An 8,792-nucleotide genomic window follows, 5' to 3' on the forward strand; every position below is an offset into this window, starting at 1 on the left:
ACCATTGCTTTGTAGGGTAAAAGTGAAGAAGCTGCAGAACACCTACCACAAGGCGCAGGAGGCAAACCACCGCTCTGGTGCTGTGTCCACAAGCTGCCAGTTCTACAAAGAGCTGCACGCAATACTCAGTGGTGACCCCACCTCCACTGCGAAGGCCCCTGCGGATACTTTGTTGGCTCATGTGCCAGCTGAGAGTGGACAGAGCCAGGAGGAGGAAATCTTGGATGAAGAGGTGGAAGGAGATCCAGAGGCAGAGGACGATTCGAAGGCCAGAGATGCATGGTCAGGAGCTCTTTTCTATCCCAAAGGAGCCTAGCCGGTCACAGCAGTTGGAGCTTGTCAAATCACAAACAGAAGAGGAGGCCCCTGGTAAGTGGGTCTGATCTGGGGAATTGCTGAAGTGAGTTGTTGTAGGCAGGAGGGTTGCAGGAAACAGGCTTGTCTCCCACTACATGCCTAGTCTGAGCAGTGGAACAGGCTGTTGATAGATTCCCTCACTTATGGGAATCTCCCTCAGATCTCCAGGAAACTCTTGTGGAGATACTGGGCACTCTGCTACTGCAGGTTCCTCAGCAGAGCTGCTTACCATTTTGGGGGTCTTGTGGCTCATGAGTGCCTGCCTGGGGTCAGCCAGTTAGTGACAGGTGCAGGAGTACTGGTTGTGTTTTCAAGCACCTTGGGAGGCCAGCCTCCCTTATCGGGGTAAGAACGGCTGCACAGAATTAGAAAGCATCCAAGAAGAACGAAAGAGGACTTTCTGCATGAGGTTATGATGCACTCAGTTGCTGAGAAACAGGAATTGAAAGAGTGGCAGGTCAGCGAGAAGGAGGACTGAAAGGAGAACACAGCACGCCTGAAAGAAGCCATGGAGCAGCTCCTAACAGTTATAGAGCTCCAAGTGGACACGCTCTAAGCAGTACTAGTTCTTCAAACTGAGCAACTCCGCTCCTGCCCTCCCCTGCGGTTGCTGTGGCAACACTCTTTCCCATGCGCCCCCCAGACACTGTCACCACACTTATCAGCCTCCTGGCTCCACTCTCTACCCACGGCATTCCAGTCCTCCCTCCTCACAGTCCAGCCCTGTGGACTCCCACTACACTCAACAGTTTGGCCTTGCAGAAGTACAGCACCCGGTGCATTGTAGTCCAAAGGAGAAGGCTAGGCAGGGCCATCCTTAGCCATAGGCAGAACAGGCAGCCGCCTAGGGCGCCATAAGGTCTGGGGGCACTGCTGTGCTGGGAGCCTGGACAGACAGGAAGCAGTGGAGCATGTAAGAGCAGGGCTGCTGGGTCCTAGAGACAGCCAAATGCAGCACAGTCTGAGGGAGGAGAGTGGCTGCTGGGGGTCTCTGGGGAAGGGGTGGGAGAAGGAAACTCACCTGTAGGGTGACTAGATGTCCCATTTTTATAGGGACAGTCCCAATTTTGGGGTCTTTTTCTCATATAGGCTCCTATTCCTCCCCCACCCCCCATCCTGATTTTTCACACTTGCTGTCTGGTAACTCTAGGTGGGGGTAATTGGTACCGATATAAGACAAAGCCCCAAATATCAGGACTGGCCCTATAAAATCAGGACATCTGGATCTAATCACCCTAGCTGGGGAGCACGTCTCTCCCCTGGGCTGGCAGTGATCCATCTCATCCACGGGGAGCTGCACAGGGCAGGATGAGCTGCTATGGTTCCATGGGTGCCCCGTCTCTGAGATCACATGCTAACTTCACCATGGTCCATTGGGCTGGCAGTGGTCCCATTGGCATGTGATCAGACCTGAGAGTTTGCTGCTGCCACTCTGTACCTCAAGAGGTGGATTTTGAGGTCCTTCAGTTTTCCACCTATATCCTCCTCTACTGCAGCTGTTGGACCAGCAGCCTGGGGGGTTAGCCAAGCATGAAAGCAGCACTGTGTTACCCATTTAGATTGTCATTTAACAAATTTTTTTGCCAAAAATGCTTGCTAACAATCCTGAATTCAATTTCGATATTTAAAAAAAAAAAACAAAAACAGAAAATTAAGTTGTTGACAATTATTTGTGACAAGTTTGGTATGAGGAAGGGAGTGGGCCAGTTTTCATCAGAGAAACAAAAAATGTTGACTGACTTTCCTATAGCCCTGTTACTGCTAAATAGAACCCTCCAACAACTGCTGCCCCATTGCCACCTGGGGTCCCGGCCGCCGGCCCCACTAAGCACCCACTGTTGGCCTGGGGATCCCCAAGGAACTCTGGGCTGACAGCAGGCTGAGCAGGCCAGCAGCTGATACCCTGGCTGAGCCACTCAACCTGCTGTCAGCCTGGAATTCCATTCTCTCAGCTGGTAGGTGGGCTGAGTGGAACTAAATTCAACGAAATAGGAAAACAAGAGCAACTAATGACAAAGTGCAAGAACCTAGGGCAGTGGTCCCCAACCTTTTTCATCCGGCGGATGCCAGACAAAGGACCGTGGCGATGGACAAGCATCCGCTGACATGTCGCTGAAATTTGGTGGCATTTCAGCGTCGACGCCTCTGGATGAGCAGCTTGTTGGCGGCAAGCGGCTTCATCCAGAGGTGTTGCTGCCGAAATCCCGCCAAATTTCAGTGGCATTTTAGCAGATGCTCATCCGCCGGCCAGTACGCAGGTGCCCTGAGAGGCCCCTGCAGGCGCCATGGCACCACATTGGGAACCCCTGACCTAGAGAGCCTCCTGAAACACAGCGATCGTTTTCATTTAATGGACTTGAATTGTATGAAGAATTGAGTACACTGTCATCAATGTTGCCACATGCAAAAATCGATGGACATTGTACAGTTTACTCATACCAGCAAACTTGTTGACATATATCCTAATGTGTACATTGGCACTCGTATTCTACTGACAATTCCTGTAACAGTAGCATCAGGAGAATGGAGTTTCCTCAAAACTAAACTCATTAAAAACTATCTCCGCTCTACAAAGAGTCAGGAACGCTTGACTGGTCTTGCTATTCTTGCAATCAAACAAGACATCACTTTGTCTTTGTCATACAATGACATTACTGATTTTGCAGCCAAAAAACGGCAGAAAGATTGCTTTTAATTAAAAACTAATCCTTGTTTCAATACGTCTGCATAGAAATTTCCGATAAAATGTTGAAAAATTATATTATTTGCATCATCCTGTCAAATCAGAATTTTTTCCTATAGTGCTACTTCTTCAGTGCTAGTCCATCAGCATGACAGTGGCTTAACTACGTTAAACTGGTTTTAATAACATGTGTGTGGCAAGTTTTCCAATAGTGTAAGCTTATGTTTGCGTTGCTCAGAGCAAGTCAGGCACAGGGGCACCAGTTTAATAATCCCACCTAGGGCACCATAAATCCTAAGGACGGCCCTGAGGCTAGGTATGATCCCTGGACACATACATATCTGTAGCCATCCCGGGACCCCTCCTCCTCTTGAGACCTGCCCTTCCCCCATGCCCCCTCCACCTCCCTGTGGATGAATTTTTTCATTTGACTCCCTCCTCTGGTTGTTGTCTTTTAATAAAATAGTTGTTTGTTTGAAAGCAATCTTTATTCTATTAAATGGAAGCAAAAAAATAGCACTTCAAAGCAATATACAATAATGTTAAGGCCCCTTCTTGCATCATGTGCACTAATCACCTCCTAGTATTACAAGCACTGCAATCCTGAGCATAGCAACAAATTTTAGAGGCTTTCAGCTTCAAATTGCTGCCTCAAGGCATCCCTGATCCCTAAGGCCCTGTGTTCCTCTATTATCTCTGGTCTCTAGCTGTTTAAACCCAGCCTCCAGGCGCTGACCCTCTGTGGTCCAGCCCTGAGTGAAGCTTTCACTGTTCCCTTCACAAATATTATGGAGTGTACAGAATGCGGCTATCAGCATAGGAATATTGTCATCAGCCATGTCCAGCTTCCTATAGAGGCAGTGCCAGGGGGCTTTTAAATGGTCAAATGCACGCTCCACAGTCATTCTGAACTGCTCAGCCTGTTGTTGAACCGCTCCTTGCTGCTGTCAAGTTGCCCCATGTATGGTTTCATAAGCCACGGCATTAAGGGGTAGGTGCGTAGGTGCCAACTCCATGGGTGCTCCAGGGCTGCAGCACCCATAGGGAAAATTAGTAGGTGCTTTGCACCTACTGGCAGCCAAACTCCCTCCCCCAAGTGCACTGTGACCCCGCTCCTCCGCCTATCTTCCAGTGTTTCCTGCCCAGCCGCCACCACACAGCTGTTTGGCAATGTGCTGGGAGGGAGCAGGAACTTAGCACATTCAAGGGAGGAGGTGAGAAAGAGGCGGGACCAGGGCAGAGGCAGATCAAGCATCCACAGTACAAACTCTTTTTTTTTTTTTTTTTTTTTTTTTTTTTGAAAGAGTCTAACTATGTTACTTCTATAGCAGAGGAGAACCTCCTGACAAATCATGCCATCACATTGGTTTTTTTTTTTTAATCTGTGCTATGTGGAGGAATCTTTTAATCTACATAAGAGCCATTTGATGTTATCCATCATCTATGAGTTTAGGTCTTCCTGTGGGAAAGCCAACCACAGGTGGATAAAAAGGGAGAAAACCACTACTATTACATTCCCACTTAAGCTCTCCCTTATCATTCCACTAACAGGCAGGAAGAAATAGTTTTCCCAACTGTCGTCATAGAAATAGATGACCCCATGGCTTCTGCCCAGAACACAAAATCTTTCCACGCAGTGCACCTGAGTGTCTGCATCACTTCTTGGGCTTTGTCAGACTTCCCTTCCGGTCCCTATCAGTGTGGTTCCATTACAGCCACTCTACCCAGGCTCGAACAATGGGTGCTGGCAGTATGAAGCTTCAAGTAATAAGAGCCACCAAAAGCATGGTCTCATTCACATACTGGGTTTGCAGTTTTGTTCATTTGCTTTCAGTACCTCACAACATCTTCCGCTGAGATTTCACCTTGGTGTGGCATACAGATGCCCAACATCCCTGGAAAGTAATGAGAGAATGGGGAGTATGGTCATGACAATCTGGGCATAGGCACCAACTTCTAATGGTGCCGGAAGGTGCTTGACCCCCTTTGCCTCAGCTCCACCCCAACTCCACCCCTTCTCTGCTACCTCCCACCCCCATTCCAACCCCTTCCACAAAGTCCCTGCCCCAACTCCACCCTATTCAACTCTTTCCCTAAATCCCCACCTCAGCCCCACCTCCTTCCCTGAGCATGCCATGTTCCCACTCCTCCCCCCTCCATCCCAGAGCTTGCTACAGCTGTTTGGTGGTGGCAAGCACTGGGATGGAGGAGCTGGGATGCAGTGTGCTCAGGGGAGGAGGCAGAGGTGAGGTGCGAGGTGCGGAGCTTAGCTGCTGGTGGGTGCAAAGCAACCCACTACATTTTTCCTCATGGGTGCTCCAGCCCCGGAGCATCCACAGAGTCGGTGCCTATGAATCTGGGGGCTCTGGTAACTCCGCTTTGAAGAGTGTCTTTCAAAAATTTTAAGCTAAAAAAATAAAATAAAAATCACAAATCTCTTATAAGAGTGCAGGAAACCTTGGGAGACTAAAAATTAATATGCACAAAAATTTCGTGCTTGCTTAGTGTGATTCTTTAATTTCAGTGAAAAATCATTTTCTTGTTGAATTAAAATATTTCCTTGCCATGATGGAAACTCCAGCACAACAGTCTGTTCTAGAGTTTGAGATCCAGAAAATGAAACATGACCGCAGGAAGTGAAGAGAATTAAACCAGAAGAATCTCCCTGCACAAGCCAAGGGGAAGGCCAATGTTAAAAGAGAAGGAACCAGCAAAAATGGTGAACACTGATTTTCGTTTAAAAAAAAAAAAAAAAGTTGAGTTCTTTTATCCCAAGGACACACTTGGTAAAAAAAATATAATGTGGTCAGAAGGCAGCTATGCAGAGAAGTCACATTGTAAAAATCATAGTCATCCATGCAGGTACCTCTCTAGCATGTGTTACTATACTAATTGCTCATCCTATTTTATGAATTATTCTCAATTTTTCATTATTGTCGGCTACTTGGAGTGGTCAACAGGACATGATATTCATACCTTTCAACTGCATCTATTACTCAGCTCCAGTATGTATATTAAGACCTGGAAATAACAATGAGTTAAAGTTCGATTTCCTCAGAGCATTCTATCTCCTGCGGTTTCACAGAAGGAAGATACCGATTGTTTGTGCTGCCTAGATTTTAAATGTGCCATCTAAATTGGAGGAAATAGTTAAAATTGAGATTTGCCAATACTTATTGGGAGGCCTAATGCTTTCCTCCCACATTTACTTCCTCCATGCCTAGCAAACTTTTAATATTACTAAACTATTTCTGTCTCTCAAATGAAGGAGGCTATGAATGAGAAGTATACTGTCTGATGAATTGGAGATCTTTTCATACCACTTTGGAATTGTGGATGACCTTAAATTATAGAAATTAATGTATGATAAAACTCCTGTAGGTATGTGGATGCAACATGAGTTAACAGGGTTGTATATTGTCATGGGTGGTCACTTTCACAAACAAAAAAAAAAACACCACACAAACACTTGGTAAAAACTAGAAAATAGCAAGGGGGCGGGGGGGGGGAGACAAAAAAAAAAACAACACACCACCACACCACTATGAAGCCTCCAAGGAGGAAAAAATCTTGTAAATAGAAAATGATCGAAGAAACATTCTCCAACCAAACAATTTCAGAGACATAAAGGAAAGACAACAGTCTACATAAGACTCTCAAACTCCAGTCTCAAGATTCCACACAAAGAAGAGGACTATATAGACATCATCATGACCACCAGGTGTTCGCTGCATGTTTGCCTCATACTGCTTTTCTCCACTGTAATCTCATCTCAGATCTGTACCATGCTTCACTGCCAGCAGAACACAATGAACAGAGAGCTTGGAGCTTCTGAGGGAAAAAAAGAGTAGTAATTTCCCCTCACAATGCATAAATGAAAGGGCAACTTTCAAGCCCTGCCAGGATGTTGCCCAACTCCCAGTGTCCCAGAAGGAGAATGCCAAGGTGGCAACCCAAAAGATCCTTCAAGAGATCTTCAACATCTTTAGCAAAAACCTCACCCAGAGTGCCTGGGATAGTCTTCTATAGTCAGGTTCCAAAGTGGACTTTAACCAGCAAATTCAGTGGCTGGAGGCACATTTAAGAACCACATGACCTGTGTGCCTGGGAGATGATTTGCATGGGAATACCCAGCTGTTTTGTACTGATTGACAAACTCACTAGAAGGCTTAGTAACTAAGGTACAGAGTCCTTAGAGTTCTGTCCTAGGGCAGTGCTGTATCAGCCAATCAAATCATAACTTGAGGACCTTCTGACCAATCAGCTGCTGCTTCATGTTACAGCCCAATGCAAAGAGGGAGGCATTAGTAAAGTTCTTTAAAGGGTCATCCAGGTGGCAGGGTATGGGAAGGGGAGAGTTTGGATAGACCAGTGGGGGTGGCACCTTCCCCCCCCGCCCCAATTGATGTGAGTTGGAACCCAGGATCCTGGGTGAATAAAATTAAAAAGGCGCCACTTGTGCTTGGTGCAGGGAATTGGCTGTTTCAGCCAGTAGCATAGCTAGTGGGGGAGTGACTACATGAACTCTGTCCCCATGACCTGACAATGTGGTTCGTGGACAAGAGGCTGAAGGACCTGAGCCACGCAGGGCTACTAGCTGATGAGTTTACAGAAAGCAGGTTGGGATATGGAATGGAATCCCAGTGGAACAGACCCACATCAGTGGGTGTGGGGGGGGGGGTCACCCAGGGGCTTCCTTGAGGGAAGTCTCAGATAAATCCCTCCTAAGAGGCACAGCCAATACCAGAGCTGACCAACCAGACCCAAGGGACCTGAGCTGTAATTACTGTGGGCAGAGCAGGGCCAACGGGAGGTTGGGGGGGAAGCCGGTACCAATTACCAGGGCCTGGGGCCCAGCTTCATCAGCCCTGTTTAGCCAGTCCACCCTTGCTGGGGGGCCTGAAAAAAAATTCTCACCAGGGCCCAAACCCACTCTCAGTGGCTCTGGGCAGAGGGGCCACAGATGGGCTCAGTGCCAAAAACTCAGGAACAGGATGAGCAAGCTGAGCCCTTAAAGGGTTAACTGGGTGAGAGCCCAGCCAGGGGAGGTGCTGGGTCCCCAGGCAGGAGGGGCTGGCAGTTTAGCAATGGCTCAAGTGGGAAGAGTTTCCCAGGCCAGCTCTTCAGGGAGGCTTGATGCTCTGGATTCAAAGTTCTCAGTCTACAGGGTGGGTGTGGGGTGGCCCTGAGGAGTGAGTCCCTCATTCCTCTGGGGAGGTGAATGGGAAGCAGGTCAGTGGGTACTGGGACACGGACGCTGAAGTGATGCTCGCCTGGCCTGAGGTGGTGGCCCCAAACCGGGTGGTGCCCAACACCTACCTAACCCTGACAGGCATGTGTGGCCCCCCCCATTTAAGTTACCCATTGTAAGGGTACATCTGAAATGGGGGGCCAAAGAAGGGCCCAAAGATGCAGGGGGTGCACCATCAGTTGCCAGCCAAAGTGCTCATGGGGGTGAGCTGGTGGAATGGCTGGGCAGCCCCTGGAGCACCCTAGTCATCACCCGTAGCCAGAGCCAATGAAGGGCACTCTACCCTGACACCAGGGCTGATGCCTTGCTGGGAGTGCAGGTCCCTAACCTGGTGGGAAAGGAGTCACTGAGGAAAGGATTTGGCAGGGCTGCAGGCTCAGATCCAGCCACTGAGAGAGAGCTCCCTTCCCCAGCTACTGAATTCCAGGCTGAGAGAAGCTAAGGGAACTTGTTGGCCAGAGCACAGCGAAACCCTTGGGGGAAAGCTGCAAGGAAAGATTC

At 48.4% G+C, this 8,792-nt stretch overlaps 1 pseudogene; it reads left to right on the plus strand.

Moving 5' to 3' along the window:
• Positions 1-6,750: 6,750 nt before the first annotated feature.
• On the plus strand, positions 6,751-7,220 carry LOC142046498 (interferon beta-like; annotated as a pseudogene).
• The last annotated feature ends 1,572 nt before the right edge of the window (positions 7,221-8,792 follow it).

This window comes from Chelonoidis abingdonii, chromosome 3 (assembly GCF_003597395.2).
Source record: "Chelonoidis abingdonii isolate Lonesome George chromosome 3, CheloAbing_2.0, whole genome shotgun sequence".
Classification (NCBI taxonomy): domain Eukaryota; kingdom Metazoa; phylum Chordata; order Testudines; family Testudinidae; genus Chelonoidis; species Chelonoidis abingdonii.